The sequence below is a fragment of the Heptranchias perlo genome, chromosome 20, assembly GCF_035084215.1.
Source record: "Heptranchias perlo isolate sHepPer1 chromosome 20, sHepPer1.hap1, whole genome shotgun sequence".
NCBI classification, from domain to species: domain Eukaryota; kingdom Metazoa; phylum Chordata; class Chondrichthyes; order Hexanchiformes; family Hexanchidae; genus Heptranchias; species Heptranchias perlo.
In genome coordinates this window covers 23788965-23811480 of record NC_090344.1, presented here as the reverse complement: position 1 = coordinate 23811480, position 22516 = coordinate 23788965, and the positions used below count along the sequence as shown (strand labels likewise).

At 44.0% G+C, this 22516-nt stretch overlaps 3 non-coding genes across 3 annotated transcripts; 1 reads left to right on the top strand and 2 right to left on the bottom strand.

The window, feature by feature from the left end:
- Nucleotides 1-11326: 11326 nt before the first annotated feature.
- Nucleotides 11327-11415, bottom strand: trnap-agg (transfer RNA proline (anticodon AGG)). The gene is given in 2 exon segments: nt 11327-11362; nt 11380-11415. It is a non-coding gene; the product is annotated as a tRNA-Pro (tRNA).
- Nucleotides 11416-15595: 4180 nt separating this feature from the next.
- On the top strand, nt 15596-15669 carry trnat-agu (transfer RNA threonine (anticodon AGU)). The gene has a single exon. It is a non-coding gene; the product is annotated as a tRNA-Thr (tRNA).
- Nucleotides 15670-20272: 4603 nt separating this feature from the next.
- Nucleotides 20273-20354, bottom strand: trnas-cga (transfer RNA serine (anticodon CGA)). The gene has a single exon. It is a non-coding gene; the product is annotated as a tRNA-Ser (tRNA).
- Between the last annotated feature and the right edge of the window lie 2162 nt (nt 20355-22516).

Below are 22516 nucleotides of genomic sequence, written 5' to 3'. Positions count from 1 at the left end.
TTGCTGGATTGATACCTGGAATTCTAGGGTTAAATTATGAAGGGAGATTACACAAACTAGGGTTGTATTCCCTGGAATTTAGTAGAATAAGGGCTGATTTGATTGAAGTTTTCAAGATATTACGGGGAACTTTTGGTGTTGATGGAGAGAAACTCTTCCCGCTCGTTCGGATGTCCAGGACTCGGGAACCTGGCCTAAAAATTAGAGTCAGGAATTTCAGGAGTGAAATTAGTTAACACTTCGACAAGCAAAGGGGGGTAGAAGTTTGGAACTCTCTTCTGCAAGCGACAGTGTTAGCTTAATTGTTAATTTTAAACCTGAGACTGATAGATTTTTTCGTTAACCAGTGGTATTAAGGGGTACGGAGCGAAGGCGGTTATATGGAATTAGGTCACAGATCAGCCATGATCTCACTGAATTGCGGAACGGGCTCGAGGGGCTAAATGGCTTACTCATCTTCCTAATTGGTGCAAAACATGAAACGTTCATGCATTGTCCGCGAATCGAATCCGTGTCAGAGGCCAGAATTCTATCCCAGAGCCACCAATACTAGTACGTACACGCACTGCATATGTCCATTTATGTTACTCTCATAGTGATTGAAAGCAGCAATTTGAGTAAACTATACTTATGGTAGAATGTATACTATGACGATGTCGAGACAGACGATTATGTTGTTTCAGAGCAATTCATTCTTCAAAGTGTTACTTGATAATGCAAGTCTTACATTCAAAGCAAATTTGATAATAAGCGAGAAATATTGTTGATATGAAATGATCAGTGTAGAACCTGATATCGCTCCACATCGTGCATCGGAGAAGAAAGCGGGATTGTATGGACAGAGCCTTCTGAAAGGATGGCGGAAGGGCTGCATGGCAGCGAAATTTTACAGCGGCTGCACGGCTCTGTTGCTTGTTGTTCTTTGGGTCTGAATGTCGCTCAGGAAGTTCGAATCGTTCAAAATTCCGAATGAGCCCTGTTATGTCCCCATTTTTAGTCAAAAATCACCAATTGGCTTCTTACATCTTTTCAGCGGTGTGGAAGGCAGTTTTGACTTATCTCCAGCAGAGCATGTTTGAGCACCAGAGGAAAGAAAGCAAAGGGTTTGTCCATGCAACACAAGTGGACGAAATGAAGATCATCTTTCAAGAAGTTGTAGATTGAAGCCGGCACATGAATTTATCCCAATTCAGACAATCTCATGGGTGCAGAACAAAAAAGGTAAAGGATGCTGCATTGGCCTGGAAACAAACCCCAGGTTTCCCACCAGCAGGCGAGGGTTCCACCACTGAACCACCAATGGACACACGGCTGCAGGCAGCACATGTAGCTTTGGATACATGTCTAGAACATGCACTCTGGCAGAGTTCCTGTGATTACCCTGCGCAATCGACTCTACAGCCGCGCGATGCCTTTGTGTTAACTTATAGATTAAGCATGGTCGTGAAATTCACTGAGGGTTCGAAACCAGCTTACACGACGATTGTGAAACAGTCAAATAAATAAGAGCTGTAATTACCAGGCAGTGTTTACTTCTCTCAGAGGTTAAGGGATAATCCAGCCCAATGTTCACCTTTAAGATTTCACGACTTGAGACAGAATTTCAAAAAAACTGTACCTTAAATTCTGCTCAATCACAGAATTTGGAGATTTATACTATTTTATTTCTTTGCATGCATCTCCCTATCGCTGTCTACGTTTCTTCTCTCTCTTATCAGGCTTCCTTGAACGGCCAGGTCTGGAAACCCGGGATGGAAAAGACTGTCGGATCTTCAGTCCAATTGTTGGATTTCGACGGGATGAGCTTTGCTATTTTCCGTCTCCGTTTTAGGAAAATATAAACCCAGATGGGATTTCACCTCCTCAGTCCCGTCACCTCCGGGTAATGGGAATGAACCCAATCTATCGCTCGGTTGGAACATCCGTATTCTTATTGCTTACGTATAAAATTACGGGGTTACAGCTATATTCAGGACGCATTTTAGAAATTAACACGTAACAGACTTATGCGAAAACTAGAAGCACGTGGAATTAAAGGACCTGTGGTAACGTGGGCACCTAATTGGCTCAGGAATGGGAGGCAGAGAGTAGTGGTGAACGGATACCCTTATACATTAGGGTCTCTATACTTGAATTATGTTTTCATTTATTGGAGCATAGGAACAGGAATCGGCCATTCAGCCCCTCGAGCCTCCAGGTTAACACATCCTTCCTGAGGTGGCGTGCCCAGAACTGAATGATGTCCTCCAGATGAGGTCTCACCAGAGCTCTGTGCAGCTGTAACATAGCTTCCACCCCTTTGTATTCCAGCCTTCTTGAAATAAACGGGGAGAGTAAGAGCTCAAGAATGAAAGCGAGAGAGAGCAAGACGAATAGAGAGAGACAGACAGACAGACAGATCACTGGGCATTGGAGAAACCGTCGCTGTGTAGATTTCTCAGGAGCTGCTATGAATCCCCACTGAGCTTTCGAACCACTTGCTCCACCGCAGCAAAAAGTAATAAGCAGCAAATGGGTAATGTGAAATCGATTTGTGGCGCAATGGGTCGAACGTTGGACTTCAAATCACCAGCTCCAAAGTTGTGGATTCCAATTTGACTACCGTTGAAGTTGAGGGCTCAATTTTGGTGGTGGGAATTAGAACTTTGCAGCAAAACCACAACAGGATCACGAATGTTCATCAAAGAAGGGAAACAGCCCCCTTGTCGCTCTTGAAAATATCAAGAATTCAAGTATCGTGACTGAGCGGTCTAACCCGCTGGTTTAAAGCTCCAGTTAAATCCCATAATTTGTAGATGGATCAAAATCACGGTTTGTGTCTCCAATTCCGCAGCCTCCTTCCTGTAAACTAATAAAACTAAACATCTCATCTGTTTTTACAACAGCGTAGGCCGGAGGAACCACATGGCTGAACAAATAACTAGATGCATTTTGTAACACACCAATTGCACATTCTACTCCGTTCGAAATGTTCACAAAGAAAAGGATTGGTTGATCTCGATGAGAGTCAACTAACAACCTCGCCATTTCCCGACCCTGGACTGTCATATAAGGACCGCCCACTGACTGATCGCGCCGCAAGAGCCCGGTCACTTTGATCACCCGTCCCACTCTGCTGGAAGGAATATTAAGGTGAGCGGCCCTCTCCTGTGGGAACGTGTCCTGTCCCCGTGATGAAAATAATATCTACACTTTCACTTTCAGCTTCTTTCACATCATCTGCTCCATCGCACTGCATTCGGGTTTTCTGTGAACAGGTCAAAATAAACATTGGCAGAAATTCTAAGAGCATTGGGATTCAAACCCACGCCACCATAGAAATTAAATGTAACACCTTAGACCGCGTGGCCGCGCTACCATAATGTCACAGTAATGTTTAAAGAGCTGTTTAATGCACAAATATATGAATTGAAGCTAATTGACCGCATTTACCCCGTGCTGGGGCTGTTCTCCTTCGAGCAGAGAAGGTTAAGAGGAGATTTGATAGAAGTGTTCAAAATCATGAAGGGTTTAGATAAAGTAAATAAAGAGAAACTGTTCCCATTGGCTGAAGGATCGAGAACCAGAGGACACAGATTTAAGGTGATTGGCAAAAGAACCAAAGGCGACATAAGGAAACACTTGTTTTACCCAGTGAGTATTTATAATCTGGAATGCGCTGCCTGAAAGGGTGGTGGAAGCAGATTCAGTCGTGACTTTCAAAAAGGAATTGGATAAATACTTGAAGGGAAATAAATGCAGGGCTACCGGGAAGTGGCGGGGGAATGGGACAAACTGGATCGGTCTTACAATGAGCCAGCGCGGGCTCGATGGACCGAATAGCCTCCTATGCTGTAACCATTTTATGATTGTATGATTCTATTGATAATCCTTATTTTCTTTGCATGTATTTCTCTATCTCTCCCTGTCTCTGTCTCTTGTGTTGTCCCCTGATGAACTTCTCAGGCTTCCTTGAACGGCGTTGGCTGATCGATCCTGCAACACCAGCAGAGAAGGTTAAAGAAAGATTGAGACAGGAGGAAAAGTAAAGGGGCAACCCAGTTGCTGCAGCCAATGTCTACACATTAATGTCTCTTCGCTCTCAATTAAGTTACTCTCTTTTCATTCCTCTTATTTCGTTCTTTTTCTTTCTGCCTCCAGCACCTTTATCTGTATCCTGTTTTTATTCCCTCATGTGTCTCTGCTGGATGATCCAAAATTCAGACCCGCCGCTTCTTCCAGCTTTTTCTTCCTTCCACAATAATGGTCCATTTCATTGAGACTTTATTGCGGCCTTGCTACTCTAACATTCACCTTCATTCACCTTCACATTCTTACGCCTTTATGTTTGCTCTATATCGACCGCTGTTCCTCGGGGGCACATGGCCCGTTCATTTGTGCCTTGAAACATTTCCACCTGCGTGACTGTTCCAGAGACAAGCACAAAGAAAGCAGGTCTGGCATTCCGAAGGACAGCGGCATAGTTTTCCGTGGAATTTCCATGGGGTATCTTGTGACACGGGGGATGTTAACTGAAGAACTGGGATTTGTTTTCATGGTCGTTGGAGCTTTTCCCCGAGCAGTTGATGTGCGGGAGAGACGGGCGGCACTACATTGCTACGAATGACGGCTGAAAGGTGCACTTTTGGCAATCTGGGCGGTGCAGTAAAGTCGGAAATGTTCCGCTTGATCTTAATAGGTCTGTGGAAATGTCCGATTGAAAAGGAATGAGGAGAAATGAAAAGAGCGGCAATGGTGAAAAGGTGTCGATTACAGGAGATTGGCCGTGAGCGAAAGATCCTTTGAAAGCTCGGCGAAGAGGGGAATTTTGTTCGGAAACGGCAGACTTTAAGCGCGTGAGGAAAGTGAAGTGCGAGTTGCGTCCTTGGGTCAAATTGGGTGTTTTCAGGAAAACAGCCATTGTGAAATCACGAAAATGAAAACAGAAAATGCTGAAAACGCTGAACAGGTCAGGCAGCACCTGTGGAGAAAGAACCAGAGGGAACGTTCCAGCTGCATGACCTTTGCAATCAGAACTAAAAGGTTTGTCATGTGTTTGAGCAACTTTGCTGTCGAAGATGCTCGCTTCCATCTCTGAATTATTTGGGTTCGAATCTTACTGCTGCCAGAATTTGTGGAGTTTTTCATTTTGGCCGCCACACCAAAAACCCTTCTTTAATAAGAAGTGTTTTTCCGCATTGCTGGTTTACACCTGTTTGTAAAATTCAGCAAAGTCTGGATTGCCACCCAACTGTTTCTTAGACGGAGGTGTTGGGACGGTAAGGTGTGATCTCGGTGAAGTATCAATCAATGTGCACAATGGCGCCCTGGTGAAACGAGTACCTCTTATCGTCAGTATAATATCAAAGATATGTAACATAATTATGAATTTCTTCTTTACATCACACTAGGATTTATTATCAGGGAATGGACATGAGCAGGTCGATTTACGTCACGCTCCGGTCGCTTTGCATCGCCCCCGACACATAGAATTGAAACATAGAAAGGTCACAGCACGAAAAGAGGCCATGCGGCACATCGAGTCCGTGCCGACAATCTGCCAGTGCAATCCAGACAGACCCACTCCCCCACCCTATCCCTGTAGCCCTGTATTTTCTTTCGTTTCAAATACTTATCCAGTTCCTTATTGAAGACCATGATTGAATCTGCCTCCACCACCCCCTCGGGCAGTGTATTCCAGATCCTAAACACTCGCTGTGTAGAAAAGTGTTTCCTCATGTCACCTTTGGTTATTTTGCCAAACACCTTAAATCTATGTTCTTTGGTTTTTGATAGGAACAGTTTCTCTCTATCTACTCTGTCTCGATCCTTCATGATTTTGAATACCTCTATTAAATCTCCTCGTAACCGTCTCTGTTCCAAGCAGAACAACCCCAGCTTCTCCAATCTATCCATGAAACTTATGCCCCTCATCCCTGGAATCTTTACAGTAAATCTCTTCTGTGGGGATTCGGTATTAACATCGCCGATTCCCCCACCATCAACATACTGTTGGTCACCATTAACCAGAAACATAACTGGACCAGCCACAGAGGCTGGATATTCTGCGCCAAGTGACTCACCTTTGAATTCCCGAAAGCCGTTCAACCATCTACAAGGCGCAAGTTGAGTGAGTTCGAATAGTCATGTGATGGTCATCGACCTGAAACGTTAATTCTGTTTCGATGTCCAAAGATTCTGCCTGACCTGCTGAGGATACGCACATTTCCAGTTTCTGTTTCAGGTTGGCAACAGAGTCAGTATTTTCATTTTGAATAAAGGGGCTTTCACGCATTTCTCCATGCAACGAGGTGGTTGAGAGGTTAAGGCGATGACCTGCTAATCTGTTGTGCTCTGCAAGCGTGGGTTCAAATCCCATCTTCGTCGTTATTGTGTTTAAGTTTTGTTCCTCTCATTCGTGAAAGAATGTCTGGTTAAAGTCTCATCCTTCTCGAAACGGCAGACGGAGGGTTGTGCATTGTTTGCTGAAATCAGCAACAGTTCCTTCCAGGAAGGTGTTGAGATTGTATGGTCGCGAAGTATCAGATTGAAGATTGGTGTCATTGTAAAAAGAGTAAATCTTATGGTCATCGTAAGAGAAACGGATGTACCATAATTATGATTTATGTCCGGATCATTGCGTGTAAAAAATGGATGTGCTGTCAGTCCCGGATCATTCTCTGTGCGTTTTACCCGATTTTCTTGATACCTTTTTCCTTCTGAACTGAAATGACGATCCTCTCTCTCGAGAAAACGGTTCACCGCCTGCTTCAGGCAACTGGTAGGAAAAATAACAAAAACTGATGAGACCAAGTTCATTCTGCTCGGATTAAATTCCAATCTCCGCACTCTATCCCCCATTCAGACCCACCCCCGCCTGGACATTATAATCTGCGATATTCATAAGGGAATGGAGAAGCAGAATATCACGGTTATAATTTTCTTCGTTGCTCAACACTGAATAGCTTCAATTACAATGATTCAGAAGGTAATCATCGGATCATAGAATCTTACAGCACAGAAGGAGGCCATTCGGCCGTCGTGCCAGTGCCGGCTTTTTCGAAGACCTGTCCAAATTAAACTCACACCCCAGCTTTTTCCCAATAATCCTGCAAATTCGTCCTCTTCAATTATGTCCAATTGCCTTTTGAATGATCCTATGGAATCGGCTTCCACCACCCTTTCAGGAAGTGCGTTCCTGATCTTAACAAACCCTCTGTGTGAAAATAATTCTCCTCAATTCCCCTCTAGTTCTTTTGCCAATTATTTTAAATCTGTGACCTCTGGTTTACCGACCCACTTGCCAGAGGAAACAGTTTCTCCCTACTTGCTCTTTCAAAACCCCTCATTATTTTGAATATCTCTGTTCGGTCTCCCGTTAATCATCTCTGCTGTAAGGAGAATAATCCCAGCTTCTCCAATCTCTCCATATAACTGAAGTCCCCCATCCCTGGTAACATCCAGGTCAACCTGCTCTGAATCCTCTTCAATGCCTTTTTATCCTAAAGTGTGGTGCCCAGATCTGTACAATATACTCCAGCTGAGGCCGAACCACTGATTGTAAGGATTAGTATAATTTCCTTATTTTTTGTATTCAATGCCCCTGTTTACAAAGCCAAGTATCCCATACGCTTTCTTAACCGCCTTATCAACTTGCCTTGTTTTATGAATATGAACCCCCAGGTTCCTCTGCTCTTGGAACCCCCCATAAATTGTTCCATTTAGATTATGCTGCCTCTCCATGTTCTTCTTCCAAAAGTGCATCACTTCACACTGATCGGCGTTAAATCTGTCACGTGACCGCCCATTTCACCAGTCGATCCATTTCATCCTGAAGTCTGCTATTATCTTGCTCACGATTTACTACGTTGCCAAGTTATGTATCATCCGCAAACTTCGAAATTGTACTCCCGATTCCCACATCCCAGTCATTTATATATAACAAGAAAAGCAATAGCCCTAATCCCGACCCCTGGGGGATTCCACTGCATATTTCTCCCCAGTCAGAAAAACATCCGTTCACCACTAATCTCTGCCTCCAATCCCTCAGCCAATTACTTGCCCACGTGACCACCGGCCCTTTAATCCCACGTGCTTCTAGTTTTCGAATAAGTCTGTTATGTGTTAATTTCTAAAATGTGTCCTGAAAATAACTGTAACCCCGTAATTTTATTGTTAAACAATGAGAATACAGATATTAAGACCGAACGATAGATCGGGTTCATTCCCATTACCCGAAGGTGTCGGGACCCGAGGAGGTGAAAACCCATCTGGGTTTATATTTCCCGAAAACGGAGACTGAAAATAGCAAAACCCATCCTATCGAAATCCAACAATTGGACGAAGAACCGACAGCCTTTTCCCATCCCGGGTTTCCAGACCTGGCCGTTGAAGGAAGCCTGATAAGTCCATTAGGGAGCAACAGCGAAAGTGAAGAAACGCAGACAGAGATAGAGAGATACATGCAAAGAAAAATAGTCTAAATTTCCAATTCTGTGATTGAGCAGAATTTAAGCTGCAGCTTAAAGGAAATTCGTCTCATGTCGTAAGATGCACGTAGGGCTGGATTATAACTTTATTTCTGAGAGAAGTAAACATTGCTTGGAAACTAGAGCTGTTATTTATTTAACCATTTTACAGTGGCGGTGTGAAGTGATTTCGAATCTCAGTCAATTTCAAGACCATGCTTGACCCACTCGTTTGGTCACCCACAGGTAGCACGCGGTTGTAGACTGCGCAGGCTTATCACAGGAACTCTGCCAGACTGCATGTTCCAGACTTTTATCCAACGCTACACGTGCAAACTGCAGCCATGCGTGCATTGGTGGTTCAGTGTAGAACCCTCGCCTGCCGGTGGGAAACCAGGGGTTTGGTTGCAGTCCAATGCAGCATCCTTTACCTTTTTTATCTGTACCCATGAGATCGCCTGAATTGGGATAAATTCATGTGCCGGGTTCAATCTGTACAACTTCTTGAAAGAGTATCTTCATTTCATCCACGTGTCTTTCGTGAACAAACCCTCTGCATTCTGTCCTCTGGTGCTCAAACATGCTCTGCTGGAGATAAGTCAAACCTGCCTTCTGCACCGCTGAAAGGAAATGAGAAGCCAATTGGTGATCTTTGACTAAAAATGGGGACACAACGGGGCTCATCCGGGATTTGAACCAGTGAAACGCCTTGAGCGAGAATCAGACCCAAAGACCAACTCGCAACAGAGACGTGCAACCACTGTACAATTTCGCTGCGACGCAGCCGATCCGCTATCCTTTCAGAACACCATGTCCATACAATCCCGCTTTCTTGTACGATATACGATGTAGAACAATGTCAGGTTCTGCACTAATTATATCATTTCAACAATATCAAATTTGTTTTGAATGTACGACTTGTATTATCAAGTAACACTTTACAGAATGAATTGCTCTGAAACGACATTGTCGTCTGTCTCGGCACCGTCACAGTTTACACTCCACCATAAGTACACTTTACTCAAATTGCTGCTTTCATTCACTATGAGAGCGAAGATCCATGAATGTGGAGACATTAGCTACGAATTTATCAGCTGGGTTGCACCTTTACTTTTCCTACTGTCTCCGTCTTTTTTTTCTTTCACATTCTCTGATATTATTGCAGGTGAGATCAGCTCTCGCCGTTCAAGGAAGCCTGAGAAGTCCATCGGGGACAATACAGAGAGACAAGAGTCAGAGACAGGGAGAGATAGAGAGATGCAGGCAAAGAAAATAAAGAGTAGAAATGTCAGGTTTTGCAAACTAGCAGAATTCAAGTTCCTGATTGGGAGAGATTCCTTCTCGGGTCTTGAAATCTTGCAAGAGAAGATCTGACACTAATTAAAAGCACCGGCCACGCTGTCGAATCTCTCATTCTGGGAGAGAGATAAATGCGGTCAATTAACTCCAATTAATCTATTTCAGCACAGAAGTGATCTTTAAACAGTAGCTCTGCGAGCAGAATTCAAACCTGCGCAGGAAAACCTCAATTGAATTTTGAGTCCAACGCTTTAAACACTCGGCCACCGCAGCTGTAAACGGCATGTTCGTTCAGATCGGATTCCAAATGGACACTTGCCGCTATTAAGAACGCGCGCATTGGTTGTGCAGGGGTCGAATTCTCACCTCTTCTGCGGGAGACTTTGGTTCGATTTCCGGCCAATGCAGAATCATTCTCACCAATGAGGAGCTGAGGAATATAAGTATGCCATTTCTCCCCTCGAGCCTGCTCCGCAATTCAAACAGATCATGGCTGATATATGACCGAACTCCATATAATCGCTTTAGCCCCGGATCGCTTAATAACTTCAGTTAACAAAAATCGATCAATCTCAGGTTTACAATTAACAATTCAGTTCGCATCAACTGCCGTTTGCGGAAGAGAGTTCCAAACTTCTTCCTCCCTTTGCTTGCAGAGGTGTTTCCCAACTTCACTCCTGAAAGTCCTGACCCTAATGTTTAGGCGATGTCCCCAAGTCCTAGACACCCCAACCGGCGGAAGTAGTTTTTCTCCATCTACTCCATCAGTTCCCCTTAATATTTCGAAAAGTTCGATCAAATCAGCCCTTAATCTACTAAATTCGAGGTAAACCCGAGTTTATGAAATCTCTCCGCGTAATTTAACCCTTGGGGTCCAGGTAACATTCCAGTCAACCGAAGCTGCACTCGCTCCACAGCCAATATATCCTTCCTGAGGTGCGTTGCGCAGAACTGAATACAGTTCTTCAGGTGTGGTCTAAGCAGGGCTTTGTATAACTGTATCATAATCCCGATCCCCTTGTATTCTCGTCCTCGAGATATAAAGACCAACATTCCATTAACATTTTTGATTATTTTTTGTACCTGTCCATGACATTTTAATGATGTATGTAGATGGACACATCAGTCTTTTTGGACCTCCACTGTTTCGAGCTTTTCACCATTTACAAAGTATTCTGATCTATCCGTTTTGGTCCAAAGTGGATGACCTCACACTTGACTAAATTGATATCGATTTGCCACAATTTTACCCATTCATTTATTATATTAATACCTCTCTGTAATGTTATGCTTTCATCTGCACTGATGAAAATGCTACCCATCTTGGTGTCATCGGCAAACTTGGATATGTGACTTTCTATCCCGTCATCTAATATCCGCCTGAATTGGAAAAAAATCCAAATTTAGCTTCAAACTCCTCATCATTTTGAGACATTTTATTTCCATCACGTGTGTTGCGCCGACGATAATCCGGCATTGAGTCCACTGGAGCTCAAACATCCTCTGGATATAATTCAGTTCCACCAACAGCAACACTGAAAACATGTCAGAAGCTAATTGGTGACTTTTCACTAAAAGGGAGGCTCGTCCGGGATTTGAACCCGGGACCTCTCGCATATCACTCAATGAAACGCCCTAAGCGAGAATCATACCCCTAGACCAACGAGCCGCTGTTACTTCAGCTTTGCAGCCAGTGTAAAAGTTCGTTGCCTCCCACAGCCGATCGGCCATCCTTTCAGACCAGGTCTGTGCATCCAATCTCGTTTTCTGCTCCGGTGTCCAGCAATATCAAGTTGCACACCAAATATTTCCAATCACCAATATTAGTCTCCCTTTATCAAATTGGTTTCGAGTGTACGACTTGAGTTATCAAGGAAGACGTTTCAGAATTATTTGCTGTTAAACGACATTGCTTGGGAGGATACTGAGAGGTGTGTCGATTTGCGGCAAGCTCTGTTCCCTTTGCATCGCCTCATGCACATTGAGTTGAATCATAGAAAGGTTGCAGCACGGAAAGAGGCCATTCGGCCCATCGAGTCCGTGCTAGCGCTCTGCAAGAGCAATCCAGCTAGAAACATTCCCCCGCCTTTCCCCGAAGCCCTGCATTTTTTTTCCTTTCAAGCACTTATCCAGTTCCCATGATTGAATCTGCCTCCATCACAACCTCGGGCAGCGCATTCCAGATCCGAGCCTCTCCCTGTGTGAAGACATTTTTCCTCATGTCACCTTTGGTTATTTTGCCAATCACCTGAAACCGATGTCCTCTGGTTCTTGACCCTTCTGCCAATGGGAACAGTTTCTCTCCATCTTCCATGCCTGGATCCTTCATGATTTTGAATACCTCTATGAAATCTCGACAAAACCGTCTCTGTTCCAATGAGAACAACCCCAGATTCTCCAGTCTATCCACGGATCCCTGCAATTATGCTGGTAATTTTTTTCTGCTCCCCCTCCAAGGCCTTCACATCTTTCCTGAAGTGCGGTGTCCCGAACCGGACACAATACTTCAGTTGTGTTCGAACCAGTGTGTTATAATGTTTCATCCTGACTTCTATACTTTTGCACTCTATACATCTATTTATAAAGCCCAGGACCCCGAATGCTTTTTAACCGCTTTCTCAACCTGCCCTGCCACATTCAACTATTTTTTCACATGAACCTCTCTTTGTTCCTGGATCGCTTTCACATTTGTGCCCCGGAGTTTATATTGCCTCTCCTCGTTCTTCCAACCGAAATGTATCACTTCGCATTTTTCTGCGTTAAATTTCATCTGCCACGTCTCCGCCCATGCCACCAGCCTGTCTATGTCCTTTGAAGTCTATCACTGTCCTTCACACTGTTTAGTACCCTTCCAAGGTTTGTTTCATCTGCATATTTTGAAATTGTGCCCTGTGCACTCTGGTCCAACTCATTAATATATATCAAGAAAAGCAGTGGTCCCAGCACTGATCCCTGGGGAACACCACTGTACAACTCTCTCCAGTTCGAAAAACAACCGTTCACCAGTAATCTCTGTTTCCTGCTCTTAGTCAATTCTGCATTCATGTTGTGACTGCCCCCTTTATTCCATGTGCCGCAATTTTGATGATAAACCTACCATGCGGCACTTTATCAAACACCTTTTGAAAGTCCATATACACCACATCAACTGAATTGCCCTCATCTATCCGCTCTGTTACCTCATCAAAAAACTCTTACAGGTTAGTGAACCACGATTTGCCTTTAACAAATCCGTGCTGGCTTTCCCTAATCAGTCCACCCTCGTCCAAGTGACTGTTAATTCTGTCCCGGATTATCGTTTCTAAAAGTTTCCCCACCACTGAGGTGAAACTGTCTGGCCTATAATTGCTGGGTTTATCCGTACACAGTTTTTTGAACAAGGGTGTAACCTCTGCAATTCTCCAGTCCTCTGGCACCACCCACATATCTAAGTATGTTGGTAGATTATGGCCAGTACCTCCGCAATTTCCACCCTTACTTCCCTCAGCAAACCAGCATGCATCCCATCCGGATCTGGTGGTTTATCTACTTTAAGTCCAGCCAGCCGTTCAAGTGCCTCTTCTTTTTCAATTTTTAGACCATCCAGTATCTCAACTATAACTTCCTTTGCTGAGACTCTGGCAGCATCTTCTTCCTTGGTAAAGATAGATGCAAAGTACTCATTTGGTACCTAGGCCATCCCCTCTGCCTCCATGAGTAGATCTCCTTAATCGGCCTCACCACTCCCCTTACTACCCGTTTACTGTTCACATGCCTGTCGAAGACATTTGGATTCACTTTTATGTTGGCCGTCAGTCAATAGTAATATTTCTCTTTGCCTCTCATTTCCTTTTTCACTTCCCATCTGAACTCCCTAAATTCGCCCTGGTGAATGAGTGCATAAAAAAAGTTATCATTTCTTTCAGCCGGAAACAGAAAGTTACTGGTTGATCAATGGCGATTTAAACAAGTATTCCTCTTTTTTAGGGTTTAATGAGTTTTGCGAAATTAATACAGTGAACTAATACAGTAAAGTTGAATTCCTGATCGGGAACCGCCTCAGACAGCGCATTACTGCCCATCCCTGGGAAACAAGATACTACCGAAACTTTGACAACACATCGCAGGTCCCCCTGAAAAGACACAGCTTGCCAGCTGTTTCGAAATTTGGAGCCTGGACAGGGAGTTAAACGCTGGACCTTCAGCTCACTACCCACTTTAAAAGTCTGATACTCTACCGACTGAGCTACCCAGGCTCGATACTACATAAGCTCCCATCGTATATATTCATGAGAGGTGTCTGAATTATCCCTGCAGCCGTCGAACAAGGGTGAGGTCCGTTTGATAAAATTCTCAGAAACGTGTTGAGGAGAATCCTTGTTTCTGTTGAACGAGATGTAAGAAACATGGACAGTGAACTCGTGAGTTTACAATTCTTCTTGTTTGTGCCAAATGTCTTGTCATTCGTTAGCAGCAATTAAAATCACACTTTACCCAGCGGCTCAAAAGCTGAACTTGTCCCACACGGGAGTTGGAAAAGGCCTCACGAACTTTCAGCGTGTTAACATCTGTAAGCTGAATAATTTCTTCCGTTACACAGTGACACCAGGCAGCATATTTCCCTTCCAAATTTTCCCCACAAGAAACTTCCAACCGATGAATATCGGCTTGACGAAAATAAGAATTGTTTGTTTGGTTCTTTAGATTTAATGATCTCGTACCGGCCCCTTAGCCATATGAGCTGCCGCTAAAAGCCCCCTCTCCCCCGATGAACAAGTAAACTGGCACTTGCTATTGAAAGACGGTAGGCCAGAGGAACACAAGTGCCCACATGGGAACACTATGAAGTAGATGCATTACGGAACATACCAGTTGTACTTTGAACTCCGGTCAAAATGTTCGGAGTAAAAGGATTGATGTTTTAAAAGACGCTCGAACTCACAACCTGGTCATATCTGGAGCCCATACTGCTGTAAATAAGTAACGCACGCTTAACAATTGTGCAACACGAGAGCAGCGAACAACCGACAGCATCAGCGCTCCTGTCAAACAGCTACATTTTCGGTCTCTCAATTATCACTTCGAGATCTTACTGAAACACAAGCCTCCAATCAAGATGCGCTTCGTTAAATAAAAATTCCTAACTCAGGAAAGTTTTGATCGATCATGACTGAAGCATGTACAATTACCTCACCTGTTCCTTTTAATCCCTGGGGTGGTAACAATCAGGTCCTGGAGATTTGTCTATCTTTAGTCTAATTATTTTCTCCATTGCCATTATTTTACTTGTACGAAACCCCTTGATTTATTAACAGTTTTCCTCGTGTCTCTGCTATGTTAGCCTCATCCATTTCTGTGACGACCGATGCAAAGTAAAAATTTAGCAACTCTACCATTTCCTGATTTTCACTTACAATTTCACCTCCATCTGTCTTTAAGTGGCCCACACTACTCTAAGCCTCCCTTCTCTCTCTTAATATACTTGTAAAAACCTTGAGAGTTGTCCTTATTTTCCCTCACACGTTTTTCTCCTTTTCCCTTTTTGCTCCTCTTACGATTTTTTCGTTTCAGCACCACGATAAACAACACTTCGCTGTCAAGTTCGGCTCAATAGTTCTCCAATGTCAGAGCGAGAATTGTCTGATGCCCTAATTTATTTAATGTAACAAATACAATCACACATAATCATCCGTGTATCACCGCACTGATGGATACACAAAGATAAACAAAGCGAGAAATGCAGGCAACATCGAAATGCACAGGTGAACGGACAAGCGAAACAGACAAAGATAAAACGGCCTGAACCCCCAAACGTGAAGTGTCGCTGATAGATATTAATGTGAGGAGGTGAACACATAAGATCGTCACTTGGCGCTGTGGCTTAGCTGGTTAAAGCATCTGTCTAGTAAACAGGAGATCCTGGGTTCAACTCCCAGCAGTGCCTTGTGTAGCTTGTTATTTTACATTATTTGTGCAATTGAGCGACAAAATAACACTGTGGCATTGGTATTTGTTCAGGAGGAAACGGACACCAGAAAGACTGTTCAAAATCGCCCTTTCATTGTCCAGACAGACCTCTCATGGAATGTGTTTGAAACACGTTAATTTAAAGACACGTTCTTGTTTCTGGGCTCGTTGGGGTCGTGGTGTAATTCACGATTTGAGGTTCAAACCCGGAAGTAGTCCTAATTTGGACCTGGACTTGTGACCTTGACCTGCGTTGGAAACTTTTGCAAAGAGGGAAATGAAGTCCCCAAATCACTCCACCTGAATCGCCAGGCCCGGATGAAATATATCACAGGCTGTTAACAGAAGCAAGGAAGGAAATAGCGGAGGCTCTGACCATCATTTTCCAATCCTCCCTGGTGACAGGTGCGATGCAGGAGGATTGGAGGACTGCTGAAGTTGTACCGTTGTTGAAAAAGGGAGAAAGGGACAGATCGAATTATTGCAGGCCAGTCAGCCTAACCTCGGTATTGAGCTCAATTCTGGGGGTAAGTATTAATTTTCATTTAGAAAGGCACGGAATAATGAAGGACAGTCAACATGGATTTGTTCAGGGAAGGTCGTTTGAATTGAATTTTTTGAGGAGGTATCAAGGAAGGTGGATAAGGGTCGTGCGTTTTTTGTCGTCGACATAGATTTTTGCGAGGCTTTTGACAAATTCCTACATGGCAGATTGGTCAAAAATGTAAAAGCCCATTGGATCCAAGGGAAATTGACAAGTTGATCCAAAATTGACCGAGTGGCAGGAAGCAAAGGGTCATGGTCGACGGGTGTTTTTGTGACTGCAAGGCTGTCTCGAGTGGGGTTCCGCAGGGATCCGTACTAGGTCGCTGCTTTTCGTAGCACAGATCATTGATTTGGATTTAAATGTACGGGGTATTATTAACAATTTTGCAGAAGATACAAAAATTGGTCGTGTGGTTGATGGTGAGGAGGGAAGCTGGAGACTGCAGGAAGATATCAGTGGACTGGACAGGTGGATAGAATAGTGCCAAATGCAATTCAATCTGGGGAATGAGGTAATGTATTTAGGGAGGGCAAACAAGGCAAGGGAATACAAAATAAATATTGAAACTAATTTGCCATTTACAACCAATTTTGCAAGTTTACTGATGTCTTCCTGTATTTTTCGCATTTTTCCTTTGTATTAACTACAGCTACCAATTATGTGCTGTCTGTCAATTTCGAATTTGTATTTCCGATTCCTGTGACCAAATCATTAATGTAAATTGTCAACAACAGGGGTCCCATCACCGATAAATTGTGAACAACAGTGGTCCCAGCACCGATAAATTGAGAACAACAATGATCCCAGCATCTTTCAATTGTGAACAACAATGGTCCCAGCACCGATAAATTGTGAACAACAGTGGTCCCAGCACCGATAAATTGTGAACAACAGTGGTCCCAGCACCGATGAATTGTGAACAACAGTGATCCAATCACCGATAAATTGTGAACAACAGTGGCCCCAGCACCGATAAATTGTGAACAACAGTGGCCCCAGCACCGATAAATTGTGAACAACAGTTCCTCCAGCACCGATAAATTGTGAACAACAGTTCCTCCAGCACCGATAAATTGTGAACAACAGTGGTCCCAGCACCGATAAATTTTGAACAACAGTGGTCCCAGCACCGATAAATTGTGAACAACAGTGGTCCCAGCACCGATAAATTGTGAATAACAGTGATCCAATCACCGATAAATTGTGAACAACAGTTGTCCCAGCACCAATAAATTGTGATCAACAGTGGTCCCAGCACCGATAAATTGTGAACAACAGTGGTCCCAGCACCGATAAATTGTGATCAACAGTGGTCCCAGCACCGATAAATTGTGAACAACAGTGGTCCCAGCACCGATAAATTGTGAACAACAATGGTCCCAGCACCGATAAATTGTGAACAACAGTGGTCCCAGTACCGATAAATTGTGAACAACAGTGGTCCCAGCACCGATAAATTGTGAACAACAGTGGTCCCAGTACCGATAAATTGTGAACAACAATGGTCCCAGGACTTTTGACTTGAACTGCATTTGAAACTTTTGCATTAAAGGAAATTAAGTCCCCGAATCGCCCCACGTGGCTCTCAAACGCATTGGGAAGAAGTTCAATGCAAACAATCAGGACTTTAAAGGCAACTCAACGACCTGCACTTTCTTTGAATAAGTTTTGTTCGCCATTATATTTGAAGGTGAAATCGCTCTCGGCTTTCATCTAGCTGAAGCAGAGTGTGGCCGCTTTATATCTGTGAGCATGTCGGTGACGTGGTTAGCTTTGACACTGATCGCTTCCAATTTGTACAATTTCACCAAGCGTCAGCCAAAAGAAACCGAGAATCGAATTGTCCCTGCAAGTGATGAATTGAAGGGATTGGTGCTCCAAGCAGATCTGGAAAATGCACAGTGCAATCGGTCAGGAGTTCCAAATCCACCCTCCAGCCACTCACCAATCATATTAACTGAGCTTTACTGTGGTCCGTTGTCACCGCGCTGAAATCGAGTATTTCTCCGGCATGTTTTTCTTCACAGTTGCTGCTTTGAGAGTGAAGACCGGCTGTTTGGATTTGCACTCCTGCAAGCTTCAACCATTCATTTTGGACTGACTGTGGACAGTTGTTATATTGGTCGCTGCAAACTCAAAGTTTAGCCCAATTAATTATTGGTTCAGCAGGTGACCTCTTCGCCTGTCCAGTTGGTGCTGTCGGTTAGCACGGAAGTTTGATGTTTAGGTTCGAGCTCTTATTTGATTTTTCCTCAGGATTCTTCGCTTCAAAGTTCCAGGGATTCAATGTGTGTTTTGGAAGCAAGAAAATCACAATTCTCCTTGGCAGACAAGCCCCCGAAAGGCCAGAAGGGAGGCCGCACTCGCTGCAGGAGAGCTGGTTCGCTGTGACATGGAGATTTCTGTAGTGAGCGAGACCAGACTGTTCCTATGTTCAGAGAATAAATGGCGCACCCTTTATGTTGGAAAAGCAAAACGGTGGGGATTTTTGTATCAGATGTTGCTCGTTGCGTTACTTTCATCTTGATCGTAGAATCGGTTTGGGCGTTCCTGTGATCAACGGCGAAAATTGCCTATTCATTTTAAATTTAACAACAGCTGCACTGAGCTTTTAATCATACCCTTAAGATACAGTCTATAAAATGATGAAATTTGATCATCTGCAAAGCATAAAAATCTGATTAAAGTTTTGACAGTCTCTCGGTCACCACGTCAACATCTCCTTCAGTATGAAATAGAAAGTTATCGTTTGATTAATGGTGAATAAAACAGTCATTCATCTACCAATAGGGTTTAATTCGTTTCATGTCATTCATTTAATAATTTCATAACTCTTGCTAAAGTTAATTCCTTGACTTGGAATCGAACTCATGATGTGGTTGCGAACACTGAATTCTCACCATCAGTCCATCGGGAAGCTCCCAAGGTCGCGCACCCCCCGTGATTCATTCAACTGTGTGTTTATTCTCAGGCCTCTTATCTCTCCCTTCTTTTCAGCTTCTGACTGGATATTCTTGTGGTTAAATATGAATAATATAGAATATCTCACAGCCCCAGTATATGTGCTCCTTCTCTGTACAGTTCTGTACAAAATCAAACTGTACGGTTCACCCCCGACAGAAGCAGCAGGAGATGCCACTTTAAAATGGCAGTTGCTTCAATTGATTTATGATGGACCTGCGTGGCCTTGCAGTTTTCCCAGGAGCTGCATTCGGTGCGTGAATTTTGGAAATGGAAACATGTCCATCAACAGCTTGTGGGAGTATTTTACCTCACTTTCCATTTCATGTACATGCCTACTTGCAATTGATGCTGTCATTGCCTGAACATCACCTTCTGTCGCGATAGTGGTTTGAACATAAAATGCCATTTTGTGCGAGCAGCTTGTCTGGCAGGAAAATGACCTGAATTACGAAGGGGCAAGTGGGAAAGGTCGCGTTGGTCTGCCTGTTCGCAGCAAAGAATTTTCAGCGTTTCCTTGTGGCCCAGTGTTTAGATTCGGTCATCACCATGGCAACGGATCGATTGGTGTCTGTCTCGACATCCGCATTTAAACACTCTACCATAAGTGCACTGTACTCAAATTGCTGATGTTTTCACTGTAAGGGCGAAGAGACATAAATGTGTGTATATTAGCTAAAAATTCATCAGCTGGGTTGCACCTTTGCTTCTCCCCCCGTCTCAGTCTTTCCATCTTTACCCTTCTCTGCTGGTGTTGCAGGTTCGATCATCCTTGGCCGTTCAAGAAAGCCTGAGAAGTCCATCAGGGGAAAACTCAGAGAGTCAAGAGACAGAGACAGGGAGAGATTAAAGTACAGAAACAAATAGTACAAATATCAAGCTCTGCGAACGAGCAGAATTTAAGATGGAGATTTGGAGAGATTCTTTCACGTGCCGTGCAACTTTGCAAGTGACCATTGGGCTCCGAAATCGAAGCGTTTGCCGCGCTGGAGCATCTCTCTGAGGGAGGGAACACGGTCCGTCAACTCCAGTTCATATTTATTTGAGCATTGAACAAATCTTTAAGAAACAGCGCTACGAGCAGGATTCGAACCTGCGTAGGAAAACCCCATTGGATTTCGAGTCCAACGCCTTAACCACTCGGCCATCGCAGCTGTGAAACGATTTGACAGCTACTGCTACCAAAAGGGTGCAACCAGTGCAGAATTCGGTGCCAGCCACAGCCGATCGGCCATCCGACAATCCATCCGATCACTTTTTCTATTCCGATGTGCAGCAATGTGAAGTTGTACACTAACTATTTCATATCAACAATATTAGCCTCTCCTTACCACATTCGTTTTCAATGTGCGACTTGTAATGCCAAGTGAGACTTTGCAGAATTAATTGCTCTAAAGTTACATTGTTCTCTCCCTCGGCATCCGCAGATTATCCACTCTCCCACAAGTATAACAGTGACTACACTTCAAAAATACTTCATTGGTTGTAAAGCACTTTGGGACGTCTTGAGGTCGTGAAACGCGCTTTATAAATACAAGACTTTCTTTCTTTTTATAGTGGAATAAAATTACTGATGTTTTCACTGTGAGGACGAAGAGACATTAATGTGTAGACATTAGCTGCGAATTCATCATCTGGGTTAGATTTTTACTTTTCGTACCGTCTCAGTCATTCTATCTTCACCCTTCTCTGCTGGTGTCGCAGGTTCGATCAGCTCTGGCCGTTCAAGGCTGCCTGAGAAGTCCATCAGGGGGAAAGACAGAGAGACAAAGACAGAGATAGAGAGAGAAAAGTATCGAAAAAACCTAACATCAATTTAGCAGAATTTAAGATGGAGATTGGGAATCATAGAAGCGTCACTGCACAGATGGAGGCCATTCGGCCCATCGAGCCTGTGCCGGCTCTCTTTAAGTGCAATCCAGATCGTCCCATTCCCCCGTTCTTTCCACGGACACCTGCAAATATTTTCCCTTCAAATACTTATCCAATTCCTTTTAGAAACCACGATTAATTCTGCTTCCACCACCCTTTCAGCCGATGCATTCCAGATTATATCTACTCGCTAGTTTAAAAATTTTTTCCTCATATCGCCTTTGGTTCTTTTGTCAACCACCGTAAATCTGCGTCCTCTGGTTCTCGACCCTTCCGCCAACGGGAGCAGTTTCTCTTTATTTACTTTATCTAAACCCGTCATGATTTTGAACACTTCTATCAAATCTCCACTCAACCTTCTCTGCTCTAAGGGAACAACTTCACCTTCTCCAGTCGACCCACGTAACTGAAGACCTCATCCCTGGAACCATTCCAGTTAATGTTTCTGCACCCTGTCTGAGGCCTTCACATCCTTTATAAAGTGCGGTGCCCAGTTTTGGACAGTTGTGGAATATTGTGAAGTTCCCTTCACATATCTTGATATTTGGCAAGAGACCACTGGGCTCCCAATTAAAAGGATCTGCCGCGGTGGAGTATCTCACTGAGGGAAGGAATTGCAGCCCGTTATCTCCAGATCATATTTATTTGAGCATTGAACAAAACTTTACACAATAGCGCCGATAGCACGATTCCAACTTCTGCCGGAATACCCCGTTGGGTTTCAGATCTAACGTCTGAACCACTCGACTACCGCAGCTGCGAGCGCCTTTGATGCACGGCTGTTATTCAGAATGCACAGGGTACTCACAGGAGATTTGTGAGACTATATGTTCTTTCAGACAGGTTTCCAACTGGACACATGCAGCCGCTACCGTCCGGACGTTGCTGTTTCACTGGTAGAATTCTCACCTGCCACCCGAGGAGACGAGGATTGATTCCCGGCCGATTAAGGAGGATTTTCTTTCTGCACCTATGAGATCGCCTGAAAAGGGATAGATTCACATTCAGCTTCAATCTGCACACCACGTTGAGACATTTTCCTTTCCCTATGTGGTGTTGCGTCGACAAACCCTCTGCATTCGAGCCACTGAACGTCAAACATGCTCTAGAATTAAGTCAATCCTGTATTCTGCAACGCTGAAAAGATGTGGAAAACAAATGAATGCAGCTCCACTGAAAATAGTGACACAGGAGGGCTCGTCCGGGATTTTGATCCGCGGACCTCTCACATATCAATTAGTGAAACGCCCAAAGTGAAAACCATAATCCGAGACCAGTAACACAGCCGTGCAACCAGTCGAAAGTTTCCCTGCTGCACACAACCGATCGCCTATCCTATTAGACCGCTCTGTCCATCCAATCATCGAATCATAGAATGGTTACAGCACAGAAGGAAGTCAATTCGGCCCATCCAGAACGTGCCATCTCTTTGTAAGAGGAATCC